The 6,210-nt window shown below is 34.9% G+C and overlaps 1 pseudogene; it reads right to left on the bottom strand.

Annotated features, from left to right (window-relative positions):
• Nucleotides 1–2,322: 2,322 nt before the first annotated feature.
• Nucleotides 2,323–5,906, bottom strand: LOC113353714 (annotated as a pseudogene).
• Between the last annotated feature and the right edge of the window lie 304 nt (nucleotides 5,907–6,210).

A 6,210-nucleotide genomic window follows, 5' to 3' on the forward strand; every position in this document is an offset into this window, starting at 1 on the left:
ATGGTGGTGAGTTCTTGAATAAGGAATTGGAGTTCTTTACTTCTCAACGTGGCATCAGACATGAATTTACTTGTCCACATACCAGTGAATAAAATAGTGTTGCAAAACCTAAGCATAGACATCTATTGCAAAACATTTTGATTCAGGAAAATCTCTCTGCTTCTTATTGGGTACACTCTTTTCTTACTGCTAATTTTATTATCAACAGATTGCTTACTAGATCAATTCAGATTATTGCACCTCTTGAGAAACGGTTTCATGTCAAGCCTGGTTATCAATTTTTAAGCTATCCTTGGCTACAACCTATAAGTATCCATTGTGTCTTTCATGGTTATATTTCTCATCAAAAGGGATATACATTTCTTGATCCTACTTCTGGAAGAGTTTATGTTTGTAAACATGTTGTGTTTAATGAGTCAAAATTTCCATCTTCTATTCTTGCTGGTATTTTGTTTAGTTCTTCAAATTTAGGATTTTGAGCTTCCTTCTAGTAATTGTCTTCCAACTACTTCTTCTGATGTTGGTCACACTACTACTAATTTTCCTACTTAAATCAAAATCTCTATTTGCTACTAAGTATCAATTTCTGCATCTTATCTCTGTTATACATTATCTTTCACTCTTTCTAATTTCACTCAAGCCAACAAGGATCATGTTTAGATAATTTCTAAGGTTAACAAACATAAGGCTTTAGTTCAAACTGGTATCTTTTATATAATGCCACCACCTCGAAATGCCAACATAGTTTTTTATTAATGGGTTTATAGAGTGAAGACTAATTCAGATGGTTCATTGAACAAATGGAAATCCATACTAAGTAGTAAAGGATTTCATCAGTAGGAATTGTTTTATTTTATCGAAACAATTAGTCATGTTGCCAAACCAACAATTAGGCTTATTCTTTCTCTTGTTGTTTCTTTTAACTGGAAAATTTCACAATAGACATCAATAATGTTTTTCTTCATGGTTATCTGCAAGCGGATTTGTACATGTCTCAACCTCCAGGATTTGTTGATCCCAGACAACCAGAATATATGTGTAAACTCCATAAGTCACTTTATGGCTTAAAGCAAGCTTCAAGAGCTTGGTATGTAAAGCTTCATTCTGCATTCATGCACTTGGATATCATTCTTCCGCAGTTGACATTTCATATTTTGCCCATGTTCGAGGTACTTGAATCACCATCCTTTTATCTATGTTGATGACATATTAGTTACTGGTAATTCTCCAAAGTTTTGTGGGTATGTCATTCATTCTCTTGGTACTTAACTTGGGCAAGGCCTTAAATCAACTTTGTAGTTCAACAAGCATGTGAATTCATGTATTGTTCAATTAACTCATATTGCATCTGTTAAAAGGATTTTAAGGTATATCAAAGGTTCTCTTGATCATGGCATTTTCTTTCAAAAGGGTCTTACAGCACTTCAGGGATACAATGATATTGATTGGACTGGCTCTCCGGATGACAAGAAGTCCACAAGTGGGTACTGCATCTTCTTTGGCTCAAGTCCAATCGTTTGGTCTGTTAAGAAGCAAGTAAAACTGGCTAGGTCTTACGCGGAACCAGAATATATACAGGCCATTGGCTCAATCTGCTACTGAGCTGGTATGGGTATGCGAATTACTCAGAAATTTACACATTTTTCTTCCTATTCCACTTTCTTTGCTTTGTGATCATCAGCTCCTTATTCTTAGCTTTTAATCCAATTTTTCACAGTAGAATGAAGCAATTGGTCATTGATTTTCACTTCATCGGAGAGTTTAGCTTTATAAAAAACTCCGATTTATTTTCATCAATAAAAGTTTCAACAGGCTAAGTAAAAGTGTACAAAATAAACACCGTAGTGTTACCTTACACCTAATAAATGTAGAGGACTGGGTTGTTGTGTGGTTGGACTATTTCGTTATGGAAACAGCTAAAGGTGGACCAAATTTCATGGTTCAATTGTGACCAATGAAATCCAACCATTCAAATCAATTTTGTAGGCCCGACTCAAATCTTAAAACCCCGTCCCGATAAATCTCAACGGTCCAGGGGATTTGGTCTACCATTGGTCCACGTTTTTGGTCCATTCCTACCTAGACGCGTCCACTTCGTTATCTACATTCCTGGCGTGTAGTCCAAAGTGGCAAAGTGGGTTTCTTTGACAGTAGTCAGTGGTTACTATAAAAAAACTAAACGGATTAAAAGCTGTCCTATATATCTTTTGAGCAAAAAGTCTGATAAACATGCATACAAAGACGAGATCAAAATCAGTTTTGATAGTAAATGAAATTTCTGAGCATAGTGCATCAAGTAGCATATAAATGACTCCAAAAATTACTAAGATACCAAAACAACATTGACTCATGAACATGAAGAGAGGCCATAGATTTTTAGATTAAACTATATTCTCTAATAAGTTCTAAACTCAAAAACCACAAGAAGCACATATACAATGGAAGTGACATCCTGAAATACAGGCAGCTCATAATATTAATAGTGGATTATCAACTCATAATACAGAAACCCTCCTAACTCTCGCTAGACAATTGTCTTTTGGCCTTGGATGAGGTAGATACATCAGTTTGCAATCCGGGTTAGTGCGTTCAAGCCTGCAACATAGATTACATGGGAATAAGTATCCTTGGTGCATGAATTTTAGTTATAGGAATCAAATGAGCTAGTCAAAGCCATAAACTAAAAGCTTTTGGAGGATAACAAGAATATGAGAAAGTTGATATTACAAGTCAAGAAACTTACTGATAATTAAGAAGAAAGTGGTGTAGGAATATCATGATCTCAAGTTTAGCAAGATCGTTCCAGGGCATAACCGACTACCAGCTCCAAAGGGAAGATAAGTTCCTGCTTTCGGTGTGTAATTCTAGAGAGACAAAAAAAATTAACCAACCGGCAAATAAGTTTGAAAAGTGGTGTAGATCACATAGGTTAAGTATACAAAAGTGAAATTTCAGTTCTTTTTCTTACATCCCATCTAGATGGATTAAACTCCTTTGGATTAGGGTAAACTTCAGGATCCATATGAACAGTCCTGAACCAAACCTGAACTTTCCAACCTTTGGGTATCAAATAACCTGTTTCGGAAACATATAAGAAAAGTGATTTTTACTTTACAAGGGAAACAGTAAAGAGAGATTATAGAAACTCGGACACACCATTCATTTTGATGTCTGTAAGTGCTTCACGGAAAACAACCGATGAAATACTGACAACACGTAATGTCTCATCGACCACCTAAAAAAATGAACATTAGATATATTTGTGTATCGTAATGTCCCAATTGCAAAGTTAAGTTGATAAACATCTCAAAGTTACAGTGTGCTGCATACCTGAGAAAGATAATCCATTTGCCGAATTTCCTTTAAGTGTTAATCCCTTCTGTGTAGGAGACCGGTTTCTTACTATCTCCTCTTGTTCGGCCTGCAACCATAAATTTCAGTTCATCAACATAAAAAATGAGTAACTTAATTCAAAGTCTGGCCACACTTGAGTTGTTTATGGACACTAATTTGAATTAGGAAACATGAAAGCTTGTTTGGATTAGTTATAGATTACCTTGGCTTTTTTGAAACATTCAGGATTTGCTTGTAGGAAGGCAGTAGCCCACATTGTGATATGACCAGAGGATTCATGGCCAGCATTTAAGTACATAATTAAAATATCGATGATATCTTCATCCGTCAATTTTATGCCGTTTTCATCTTCAACATTTATTAAATTATCCATCATATCTTTCTTTGGAGACTCTCCTAATCTTGCTCTCTTCTCCCTTCTCTCATCCAATACAGTTTGAAGAATAACAACTAGCTTCTTTCTAGCCTGAAAACAAATGATAAAAATATCTACTAGTTAACTACACATGACATGAACGTGGAACCGCAAAAATAAGCATACAACAAGTTGCAAATATTTACCTTTAAGGCTTTGTAGTAAGCAAAACCTGGATAGTTAATGGCCATAGCTCTCACTCCATAATTCAGGTGCGTATACTCCTTTTCTAGAGCTTCCACGACTGGATTACCCTCCGAGCTAAGGAAAATATAAGTAATAATCCTAAATGTAAGCTTTCTCAAATGGGTTAAGAACTCTATTTCCCACATATGGGACCATTTGTCTAATGTTGATACAACAGTTTCCTCAATATAAGTAAGGTATACAGATAGTGCTTCGTGACCATTGACAGGAGCAGCAGTAATGCGACGTAATCGCTTGTGCTCTTCATAAGGAATCGCTATAAATGATTTCCTTCCCATCAATTCATTAGCTGCTTTAGGCCAACCAGGCTTAAAACGTTCTTCGTCCATCAAAACTTGCCTACATGTTTCTGGTGTTGTGATCAAAATAGTTGGACTACCAAACATGTATGCCTTGTACATTCCAATCCTATTAAACCTGAAAATACATCAAACAATCATAATGCATATAGGTCCTATAAGTATAAACTCTTTAAGAAAATAGTCAAAGAGAAATCCTGACATTGAACTTTTATATGGTTCTGACCACATTTTGAAGTCCGGTTGACTCTTGCTTATTCTGACCTGTTTTTGACTTTTACTTCATGTAGTTGACCAAATAGAGTCCGAGTGTCAGATATAAAACTTAAAATATCATTTTCAGCAGGCCCAGCAATATATTTTATTAACCTACTATCCATATTATGAAATCAGCTTCGAGTTTCTCTTTTCCAAGAGTATTCAAACAAAACTGTCTATTTTCAGTTTGATGAGTAAAGATTTGGAAAATAAAATGCAAGTCTTAAGAGGAGAGGAGATGAATAGGCTGTAGCCGCTACAGCAATAGTATGAGTCCACTAAGTTAGAACAAGAACACGAGAAAAGTTGGATAGAGAATTGATTCTTGTTCTTGTGGTATGATTTATCTGGAATGGGGTTCTTTCGCTTTCTGAATAACAACCTAATTATATGAATAGTTGATTATAGTTCAGAAGAACAATTATAAGTTTTAGCAACATGTGTAGTATGAAATGAAACCCCCACGACTTTTTCTTCATTTAGAAGCTGTGGTTGCCCCTATTAGACTGCTGTTCTTTTAAAGTTGTCTGACTCCTATTTTTTTACTTGTAGAACTAACATAATTATGGGGTTGTATATAATTAACAATTTAGAATGCTTGAAAAAAAAAAATAATAATAATAAATTTAGATTCTGTGCATCTGATCAGTTATATTTTTGTACACCAAAGATTAATAAATGTAAAATACAAAGAAAACATTCTTGTTTGATATAATCTTATTATATTCTGATAATAAACTTGTAGAGAGAAGAGAATGGATGATACCTCTTAACAAAGTTGGAGATGAAGCGATCAGGATTACCGGACTTGAAAGCACGCAGGAAAGAAAACATATTACCAAAAATAGGCAACCCCATGTCACCTGGAGGAAGTAAAAACCGCTTGTCACCTAAGCTCCTTTCATTATACCATTCATTTGCTTTCTTGAGTAATCTCATATAAACCACCTATAATACCACCTGCTATGATTGTTAACAACACCACAGAAAAACTACTTTCACCAAACTCCATTTCAACAGACAAGATTACAAGTGATTTCTAGAGAGAGACTGAGTGAAGAAGAAGAAAATAAATTGGGGTTGAAATTTATAGATAATCTATGCTACGAATCTGTACAAGATCGTGTTAAATGGAAATTTATGTTGGCAGTAACTCTACATTAAATGTTGAAAATCTTGAATTTGATCGTTATTAATTTAAGAATGAAATTAATGGATGGTGATGAGAATTAAAATTGAGAGAGAAAGCCCGAAGGGAGACAAGAAATGATGTGAATAAATTCTTTGCTACTTGTAGTTTTCTTTGATAATTAGAGTTCCGAGGCCGGCATGTAATTTCAAGATTTTCATTTTTCTCCAACCAAGAACCGGATGACTAGTCCAGTCCACTTCACTATGCATTTGTTTTGGTGCTATTGGATACAGTGGGATATTTGGATTCTACCACCTTTTTCTTGCCATGCTATATGTTCGCTATGTTTGCAACACGTTTGTAGCTGGCCCCTAGATATTGCCCTTAAAATTATGAGGATCTAATATGTTTTGATTTTTGGACGACAAGAATGCAATAATAGATTTTGCATTAATGGGATGTTCACTAGTATACTAGTATTATTATGGACGGTAACATAACATGACTCAGCTAGTTTTACTTTTTTCGGTGAGCCAAACAATCTC

This window comes from Papaver somniferum, chromosome 2, assembly GCF_003573695.1.
Source record: "Papaver somniferum cultivar HN1 chromosome 2, ASM357369v1, whole genome shotgun sequence".
NCBI classification, from domain to species: Eukaryota; Viridiplantae; Streptophyta; class Magnoliopsida; order Ranunculales; family Papaveraceae; genus Papaver; species Papaver somniferum.